The 10,454-nt window shown below is 44.7% G+C and overlaps 1 protein-coding gene across 1 annotated transcript in view; it reads right to left on the reverse strand.

The window, feature by feature from the left end:
- LOC121571940 (transcription factor HIVEP3) overlaps positions 1-10,454 on the reverse strand; it is a 55,993-nt gene extending 45,539 nt beyond the window's left edge. Inside the window, exon 1 of the mRNA XM_041883737.2 lies at positions 10,040-10,454. The gene's annotated coding sequence lies outside the window, so the exon portion shown is untranslated. The remainder of the gene's footprint in view (positions 1-10,039) is intronic.

Consider the following 10,454-nt stretch of genomic DNA (forward strand, 5'->3'; position numbering starts at 1 on the left):
ACAGGTGTACCTTGTGGTGGGGACAATAAAAGGCCACTCTAAAATGTGCAGTTAAGTCACAAAACTTGCCACAGGTGTCTCAAGTTTTGAGGGAGCGTGCAATTGGCATGCTGACTGCAGGAATGTCCACCAGTGCTGTTGCCAGAGAATTGAATGTTAATTTCTCTACCATAAGCCGCCTCCAACGTCGTTTTAGAGAATTTGGCAGTACGTCCAACCGGCCTCACAACCGCAGACCACGTGTAACCACGCTAGCCCAGGACCTCCACATCTGGCTCCTTCACTTGCGGGATCGTCTGAAACCAGCCACCTGGACAGATTATAAAACTGTGGATTTGGACAACCGAGGCATTTCTGTACAAACTGTCAGAAACGATCTCGGGGAAGCTCATCTGCGTGCTGGTCGCCCTCACCAGGTTCTTGACCTGACCGCAGTTTGGCGTCTTAACCGTCTTCAGTGGGCAAATGCTCACCTTCGATGGCCACTGGCATGCTGGAAAAGTAAAAGTGTGCTCTTCACGGATAAATCTCGGTTTCAACTGTACCGGGCAGATGGCAGACAGCGTGTATGGCGTCATGTGGGCGAGCGGTTTTCTGATGTCAACGTTGTGAACAGAGTGCCCATGGTGGCAGTGAGGTTATGGTATGGTCAGGCATAAGCTACGGACAATGTACACAATTGCATTTTATCGCTGGAAATGTTAATGCACAGAGATACCGTGATGAGATCCTGAGGCCAATTGTCGTGCCTTTCATCTGCCACCATCACCTCATGTTTCATCATGATAATGCACGGCCCCACGTCACAAGGATCTGTACACAATTTCTGGATGCTGAAAATGTCCCACTTCTTCTATGGCCTGCATATTCACCAGACAAGTCACCCATTGAGCATGTTTGGGATGCTTTGGATCGACGTGTACGACAGCGTGTTCCAGTTCCCGTCAATATCCAGCAACTTCGCACAGCCATTGAAGAGGAGTGGGACAACATTCCATAGGCCACAATCAACAGCCTGATCAACTCTATGCGAAGGAGATGTGTCGCGCTGCACGAGGCAAATGTTGGTCACACCAAATACTGACTGGTTTTCTGATACACACCCCTACTTTTTGTTGTTGTTGTTGGTATCTGTGACCAACAGATGAATATCTGTATTCCCAGTCGTGTGAATTCCATAGATTAGGGCCAAATTAATTTATTTCAATTGACTGATTTCCTTATATGAACTGTAACTTTAAATTGTTGCATGTTGCGTTTATATTTTTGTTCATTCAGTGTATGAGTCTTACCACAGGGCAATCATTACGCAAACACAGTAAGACATCATTGATATAAACAGAACACATGGGTTTTTTGTGCAATCATAAAAATAAACACACACAAAGACTCTGTTATGGGAAAGTGTTATAAATACAGTCAGACAGACTGAGAAGTGGACAAAAAAAGGACCATGAAGGGAATCACAAAAAGGACATGAATAGGAGGCTTTGTGTGGTTAGAGAAACCATGTTGAAAATACTGTAGAAAGAGGAACTGCTACATTTAGAAAGTGTCACTGCCCGCATTAGTTCTTTCTTTGAACCCACACGCTTCACTTTAGGGCTACTGTAGTGCGTGGGTGTGAGTCTGGGAAGGAGGAGGGGATTAACACTAACCAATGTCAAGGAAACTGTGACAATCTTCACACACACTCTCAACAGTCACCAGGAAGAGGACGTCAACATTATATTGTGTCTGTCTGTACCTGCACCTGTTATTACTTTCATTGACAAAAATAATTAGTAGAGACAAAGAAGAGGTCATGTGATCCAGAATATAACATGCACACACACAAACACACACACACTAACCACTAGTAACAGAGCCAGGAGGCTGATTGCGTAGAGTTGTTAAAAACGTCATGCAGAAAGGCTTAACAGGCAGTCTACTCTGGATTTTGTCAATGGGAAGCAGCGTTTTGTGATGTAACTCCACATTACTAAAACACACACACACGCTGGGCAGCAGTGGGAGCTATGATGTAACTACCATCAGAGGGATCGATCCAAACACAGTAGAGTGAGTAGATGTGATGCATTTAGCTGGCTGATGGGTTCAGCAGGATGTACAGCAGTAAACTGTTGGGAAGACAAAGCCTGCCACACAACACACTAAACACCAGGTTGGCTCCCTCTATTTCTCTGTATCAAGTTCACTTTGACACAGATTGTTTTGACTCGGCGTGAGTTAGGAGTGTGACCGACCAGGATTTCGAATCCGGTTCTCCGGCACGCCACAATACTCTGTTTTTAACCCGCTGAGCTACAGCATAGGCATTAGTTCAACGAGAAACACGTCTTTAAGTATCTGGCAAGGTTACTCATCACGAGAGTGCGGTTCACCAAACCACCTCTGTTGCATGAGCACATTTTGGTTGAACTGAGCTCCAATAACACACTTTCAGATCCAGTGCTTTCTCCTGGTCCCTTTGGTCTCACTGAGCAGTAATGCCAAATCAATCAGCTCCCATATCAAGGTGATGTAATGCAGAAAGAAAGAGAGAGGACGAGAGAAAAATAGAGAGAGAGAGAGAGAAAGAGAGAGAGAGAGAGAGAGAGAGAGAGAGAGAGAGAGAGAGAGAGAGAGAGGAAGAGGGGTGGGGGGGATAGAGGGAGAGGGACTAGCCATATGTTCTCTTATTTCACCAACAGAGAACCATTCTGCCAACAAGCCCCTGTCCAGGAATCTATAACAATTATGGAGAAGAGGATAAGGTAGAGAGAGAAAGAGAGATTGAAGGGGGGGTAAGAGGAGGTAAAGGAGAGAGAGAGCGAGAGAGAGAGAGAGAAGGAGGGTAAAAGGAGGTAGAGAGAAAAGTGGGTAAGAGGAGAGAGAGAGAGAGAGAGAGAGAGAGAGAGAGAGAGAGAGAGAGAGAGAGAGAGAGAGAGAGAGAGAGAGAGAGAGAGAGAGAGAGGGAGGGAGAGAAGCCTGCCACAGATATCGATAAAAGCTTTTATCTTATAGGCGGACAGCTACGCTTGGCACATTAACATTTTAACACTTGATATAAGACCAATTAATCAATTAAAAAAACTATTCTTCACAAATCTGCTAACCAATCCCCACTGTAAGAGGACACTCAAACAAATAAATAGATGAACAAATAAATAGGGTAGCTATAGCTACTGGCATTGGTAGCTTGACTGTAGGCCCTTTTTTAACACACTGGCATTAGCCCTCTATCCCAACCCAGAGAACCCATGACCTTCATCCACTATGTAAGCAGTAGTGTGTGTTTGTGTGTGTGTGTGTGTGTGTGTGTGTGTGTGTGTGTGTGTGTGTGTGTGTGTGTGTGTGTGTGTGTGTGTGTGTGTGTGTGTGTGTGTGTGTGTGTGTGTGTGTGTGTGTGTGTGTGCTGTAGGTGTCTTGTGAATGAGCCCTACAGCTGATGGCCTTCTGGCCTGACAGGCTGCTCTCTCCACAGGACAAAGGGAGAGCAGAGACAGCCTGGTCCTGCACCTCACTGCAGGCAAGCTGGACACTGAGAGAGAAAAATACCCTCCAGGGTCACACAGAACCAGCCAACCTCTCCACCTAGCTGGGAAGGAAGGCTGGGCAAAGGGAGAGAGAGGGGGCCCCTCCACCAAACTTCTCTCTCCACAGTAGAAAGGGAGAACTGAGAAAGAGAGAGCTTCTCCACCTAACTGAGAAGCCAAGTTGGGTTCATACTGGGTCCATACACTCCCCTCCAGGGATCCACCCAACCTTTGACGAGACAGGCTCAGGGCCAAACACAGCACTCCACAGGAGAGGGAGAGCAGAGAGATCCCCATCCACCCCTCCACCTAACTGAAAAGCCATTTTGGGTTCATACTGGGTCCATACACTCCCCACCAAGCTCATAGTGTGATAACAGAACCATCCAAGCCCTTCACCTCGGTGAGAAGGCAGGCTGGGCAGAGAGAGGGCCCCTCCACCTCACTGTGAAAGCAGGCTGGGTCCATATGCTCCCCAACAGGGTTGCACAGTACCATCCAACCCCTGACAGGACTGGGCTACAGGCTATGTACGGGTCGGGCTCCGGGCCAAACACAGCACCCAGTCAACATGTGAGCTCATTCCCATACATACTGTAAACACATGAGCATAAGGTGTGGTGTGTCCACATGAACACACACACAAAGATAAGGTGCGCACACACACAAACACACACCTAGAAATGTTTATGTACACATATGCGTGGGCGAGCACACACACACACACACAAGTTTGTGTGCCCTTTCATTAATGAGGATGATATAGAGAGAAAAAGGGGTGTAATTTCCGCTTGTGGTATCCTGTAAAACGGTGCCAGCAGGGAGGAAGTATGTTCACTTAGAGCGGTTTCAACATTTCCGCTGTCGCCGTGTTGACCCGGGGAAGCCCTACTGATTAATGGCCAAGACAAGACCCCTCTCAGAACAAGTTCACTGTGGCTTCTGTCTGCTTCAATAACTGTCTTATTGGATATGTCTGAGTGTCTATAAATTGACACTTGTTTAAGAGAGTAACATTGATACAGTAACAATACACTCTCTCTTAATCTCTGTCTTTTTCTCTCTCTCTCTCTCTGTCTTACTCACACACATTTATAGAATTCATGATTTACTGGTGACTATTCATTTTGCTTTCAATAGCAGTGGAGTGTTTGAGTTGGTTAGGACAGTGGACAGGAATTTCAAGATACTGTATAATGGAAACAAACAGTTGTTCCAATCGGATGTCCAGTCTAGTAGAGTAATGAGTGCTGGACATAATGTAGCCTACTGGACCATATAGCTCAATGGCGGACTGAACTGACTGCCATTTCCTGTAGATTATTATCAGCATTAAGCCCAATGCATGGCTATAATCAGTCATCTGGTTCACTGGGCTCCCTAGAAGGATATCTGTTTGTGTACTCTTATGTCTAGGACCAAGGATTAGGAGTTTTCCTATGTGTGTGTGTGTGTGAGAGATGGATAGGCTGACACTGCAGAGAATGTTTCCTCTCATTCACCTGCTCCCAAGGTCGGTGTGATGACTGACACCACACACACACACACACACACACACACTAGTGACTGACACCTGAGGGATGAGGAAAATGACAGGACGTCCAGAAGCAAGTGTAGGATGAATATCCTCACCAGGCTGGACTAACCTTGGCTGAACAGAGACACCTTTGACACACACACACACACATACACACGCACACAAACACACGCACACACTCGCAAAACCCACACATACTTTCAGGACCGCACTTTGGAGACTCTTCGTTCCTTCTTAAATGTTTACCATACCACCACTGTATGTGTTTTGGCTCGAGCAGGAATGACTCGTGAGACTATTTTGCTCCTCAAAGTGTGCTCATGTTTAGTATCAAGAAGAAACCGCACCCCATTCTGGTCCTAATGGCAAACATGGTAAGTGCCGTTTGGGCTCTGGGCCTATCAGTGTCACAGTCACAGCATTAGGCTCTTGCTTTGGCTAAACACTATAGTTGACAGTGGAAAGTGAAACTCAGTGGTTATTAAAGTTTTATATAAAAGGTATTTTACCTGTGTGAATGTTCATAGTGTTATTGTTCTACATCGATCCCTTAGGTTTTTAGATCATCTTGTACTGGAGGTGTTTTCCCCAATAGCATCTATTGTGATTGTCCTGATGTCCTTGCTCTCTCCTCTCCCCAGTCACCCCCAGAGCTGAGAGAGGGGCATTTCTATTCTACCACACAAATAGATTCTCGGACAAACGTCTACTAGTGTTGTTAGAGGCAAGTTGAATACGAGGTCACAAAAAATTCATCCTAACAGTGACATCCTCCCTCAATTTAAAATTAAAAAAATACAGTAGCAGCCTTGTGATCCTCATCATCATCAATAACTGGGTCGGAGTGGTTTATGCAACAGCATACAATCAACACTTACCATTAGAACATACAACTGCATGATCCCACACACACAGGCCTATTCCTGCTGTTATACAGTGGGGGGAAAAAGTATTTAGTCAGCCACCAATTGTGCAAGTTCTCCCACTTAAAAAGATGAGAGAGGCCTGTAATTTTCATCATAGGTACACGTCAACTATGACAGACAAATTGAGATATTTTTTTCCAGAAAATCACATTGTAGGATTTTTAATGAATTTATTTGCAAATTATGGTGGAAAATAAGTATTTGGTCACCTACAAACAAGCAAGATTTTCTGGCTCTCACAGACCTGTAACTTCTTCTTTAAGAGGCTCCTCTGTCCTCCACTTGTTACCTGTATTAATGGCACCTGTTTGAACTTGTTATCAGTATAAAAGACACCTGTCCACAACCTCAAACAGTCACACTCCAAACTCCACTATGGCCAAGACCAAAGAGCTGTCAAAGGACACCAGAAACAAAATTGTAGACCTGCACCAGGCTGGGAAGACTGAATCTGCAATAGGTAAGCAGCTTGGTTTGAAGAAATCAACTGTGGGAGCAATTATTAGGAAATGGAAGACATACAAGACCACTGATAATCTCCCTCGATCTGGGGCTCCACGCAAGATCTCACCCCGTGGGGTCAAAATGATCACAAGAACGGTGAGCAAAAATCCCAGAACCACACGGGGGACCTAGTGAATGACCTGCAGAGAGCTGGGACCAAAGTAACAAAGCCTACCATCAGTAACACACTACGCCGCCAGGGACTCAAATCCTGCAGTGCCAGACGTGTCCCCCTGCTTAAGCCAGTACATGTCCAGGCCCGTCTGAAGTTTGCTAGAGTGCATTTGGATGATCCAGAAGAGGATTGGGAGAATGTCATATGGTCAGATGAAACCAAAATATAACTTTTTGGTAAAAACTCAACTCGTCGTGTTTGGAGGACAAAGAATGCTGAGTTGCATCCAAAGAACACCATACCTACTGTGAAGCATGGGGGTGGAAACATCATGCTTTGGGGCTGTTTTTCTGCAAAGGGACCAGGACGACTGATCCGTGTAAAGGAAAGAATGAATGGGGCCATGTATCGTGAGATTTTGAGTGAAAACCTCCTTCCATCAGCAAGGGCATTGAAGATGAAACGTGGCTGGGTCTTTCAGCATGACAATGATCCCAAACACACCGCCCGGGCAACGAGGGAGTGGCTTCGTTAGAAGCATTTCAAGGTCCTGGAGTGGCCTAGCCAGTCTCCAGATCTCAACCCCATAGAAAATCTTTGGAGGGAGTTGAAAGTCCGTGTTGCCCAGCGACAGCCCCAAAACATCACTGCTCTAGAGGAGATCTGCATGGAGGAATGGGCCAAAATACCAGCAACAGTGTGTGAAAACCTTGTGAAGACTTACAGAAAACGTTTGACCTGTGTCATTGCCAACAAAGGGTATATAACAAAGTATTGAGAAACTTTTGTTATTGACCAAATACTTATTTTCCAACATAATTTGCAAATAAATTCATTAAAAATCCTACAATGTGATTTTCTGGATTTTTTTTCTCATTTTGTCTGTCATAGTTGACGTGTCCCTATGATGAAAATTACAGGCCTCTCTCATCTTTTTAAGTGGGAGAACTTGCACAATTGGTGGCTGACTAAATACTTTTTTTCCCCACTGTATGTCTAAGTGTAAGGAGGAGGGACGCCTTAGAGAAAATAAATCATAATGTTGCCACTGGGCTCTCCATGAAGCCGTGGGGGAAATTCCCTCTCAATGAAGTCACACACACACACACACACACAATCTGTCAGAAGAATGCCAAACATCCCACCTTTCCACAGCTAGGGAGAGAGACAGTGTGCCCTCTCTCGCCTCCCTCTGCATGTCAAACTGACACCAAATAACCCTGCACAGCATTAGGTGCCATGGAATGTCAGGACTGATCAGTTTGGGGTCACCAGATTCCTGGCCCTAATCGTCAACTTTAAATAACATGTAAATGCCAGCAACAGCTAAACCAACTAAATCAAATCATCAAATCAAGCTTTATTTATACAGCACATTTCAGACATGGAATACAACACAATGTTCTTTACAGGAAAAAAACAAATAAAAACAATGAAAATAAAAACTGAAATATTTACTACATTCTGCTTCATACACAAACATGAGGATAAAAAAAACAAAAGAATAACTATAAACACTGAACGACTAAAAACGAGTCAAAAAGCTTCAATGCTCTGCTACATGTCGAAAATGCCAAAACCAAAAAGCAGCTTCAATGAAAAAAAATCAAGGTTTTGGTGTTGAGTTTGGATCCTTGTGAACCATTTATTGTCCAATGCCTCTTATTTTGGAAATCATATTTGCATCAATAAAATACACCATGATATGGCCCACATACATCTTGTTCTCTCTATAAATTCTAAGCAGCAAAAACAATTTCTAAAGTGTCTAAAACCGACATTTCAACAGTTTGGCCTGAGATGCCCTCTGTCTTTACGACAGTCCATCGTGTTGATAACACGCAAGATGACAGTTAATACTTATATGTGGGAGCGCGTGGTATTGAAAATCCAAGCACTCTTGCGCTGTTGATGGACTTCAACTGTCACATGGGTAATACTATACTATTATTAACTAATGCATCGCGGGACAATATAATGTGTCCGTATTTCACCAAGAAAGAGGTGCTTGCAACAAACAGAAGGCTATGTGCGTGCTAGAGGGGAATGGAGAAAGCGTCACCGGGGCGAATGGATGGACGCAGCAGTGTCGTCCACAACAGTGCCACTGACTGCGGTGCGGCAGCGTTACGCCACCGTTCATTCCAAGAAACCTACTCGGCTGGAGTCTAATATAGGCTAGTCTCTGGCGATCTAATTCTTACCATTGTCATTTTCTGACAATTTACTTGGCGGATTGAGTAAAATCTGATTTTAGGCTAGTGTCAGTGGACGGGGATAGGATGCGATGCGATGCACCTCGATGAATAGGTTCCGAATCTGTGCAGACAGACAGGCACAGTGGATATATATATATATATAACTATTGACATTGCATGCTTCAGTATATCCGCAGTGACATAATATTAAACCCAAACGAGCCGCAATCTGAGCCGAGTAGTTGTGATTATGTATGCTAATATTTATTGATAACTATATGATTGCGTGTGCGGCTGACAATCCCGCGGACTGTACGGGATGCTCTCTCTTCCGTCGTCAGTCACATTGAATTCTAGCAGGTTAGAATTCCATGCACAGAATAAGTCAATTCATAGGGCATGCTGTGCAGAATGACCACTACATTTCCAGCTATTCTAAAATTGTTATGAAATAGGCCTACATTATGTGACCTACATTTTATGTTATAAATGAATTTCGCTATTCTCGCTTTCGGAGATTTGAGGGGAAAAGGAGGCATGTTATCCCTGTCCCGCGGATGCTGATGTGGGATTGTGGGCTCTTGCATTCCTGAGAGAGCGACTCACATCAGTGAGATGCACGTTGGCAACATCATGACCTAATCGAATGACAAATCATTCGAAAAAGCAAATGGCATAATCTTTGACCAACATTTCTTGGTAAGACAATCAACGAGAGGGTTTTGTTATTCATACATTATTATTTCCTTGATGAGTCAATAGCCTAGGCTACTGTAAAATAATGGCTGATAAAAAGATAAAAACACATGGCCGTCTGATCGCGTTGTTCCGTTTCCTATCTGCATAATGTAGCCTGGCGACTGTGTGTGGCAAGCTGAACCACTGGTTTCGCTCTTCCTTCTCTCATATCTACCTATTACACTTGAACAATGACAAACCAAGCCTTGGAATGGACCCCATACTGTACAAAACAGAGGCAGCAGGTATAGGCTAGTAGCTACACATGCACACAACACGCAATCCTTGAGCATCACAAGGCATTCTGCTTCATACACAAAAACATAACAGCAAATTTCCTAAAGGTCGCTGTTTTGTTGGATAGGAGGTTTTATGCACGCGACCTGCAACGCGCGAGAATGCACAATAGCCTATCATCATCTCCTGTGAAAAACAGTTACACTGTAGCTAGCGAGCTCTTGAAGGTTCCAAACAATGATACAATGTATCCAGCATTACCATACCTGCAGAGCGGCTGATGGTGAACTTCACTTCGTTGCAGTGCAGTTGCCGTGTCTCCTCCACATATCACCTCCCCACGTATCAACCAGGGGCATAACGGTATGCTAAATTATGGTAATAACGCCAGATGCTAAAATTGTAATGTGCTACCTGTCAAAATAGCTGCACTGTTTGAGCCATGTAGGCTAATCGGCAACAGAGCAGACTTTCTCAGAATCTAGCCTACCCTGTAAACGGACTGCCCAGGTTGAGAAGTGTTATTTTTCTTGTGACGGTGGCGGGATAGGGATGGATGGTCCTCTCTTCTCTCCTCCTTGTCCCTTTTCAAACTGATGCTGCGATTTCACACAGCAGCGCGCGCCAGTGTCCCACACTCACACAGCTGGTCCTCGCGAAAAACATGCTGCTTCGATCCAC

The sequence above is a fragment of the Coregonus clupeaformis genome, chromosome 8, assembly GCF_020615455.1.
Source record: "Coregonus clupeaformis isolate EN_2021a chromosome 8, ASM2061545v1, whole genome shotgun sequence".
Taxonomy (NCBI): Eukaryota; Metazoa; Chordata; class Actinopteri; order Salmoniformes; family Salmonidae; genus Coregonus; species Coregonus clupeaformis.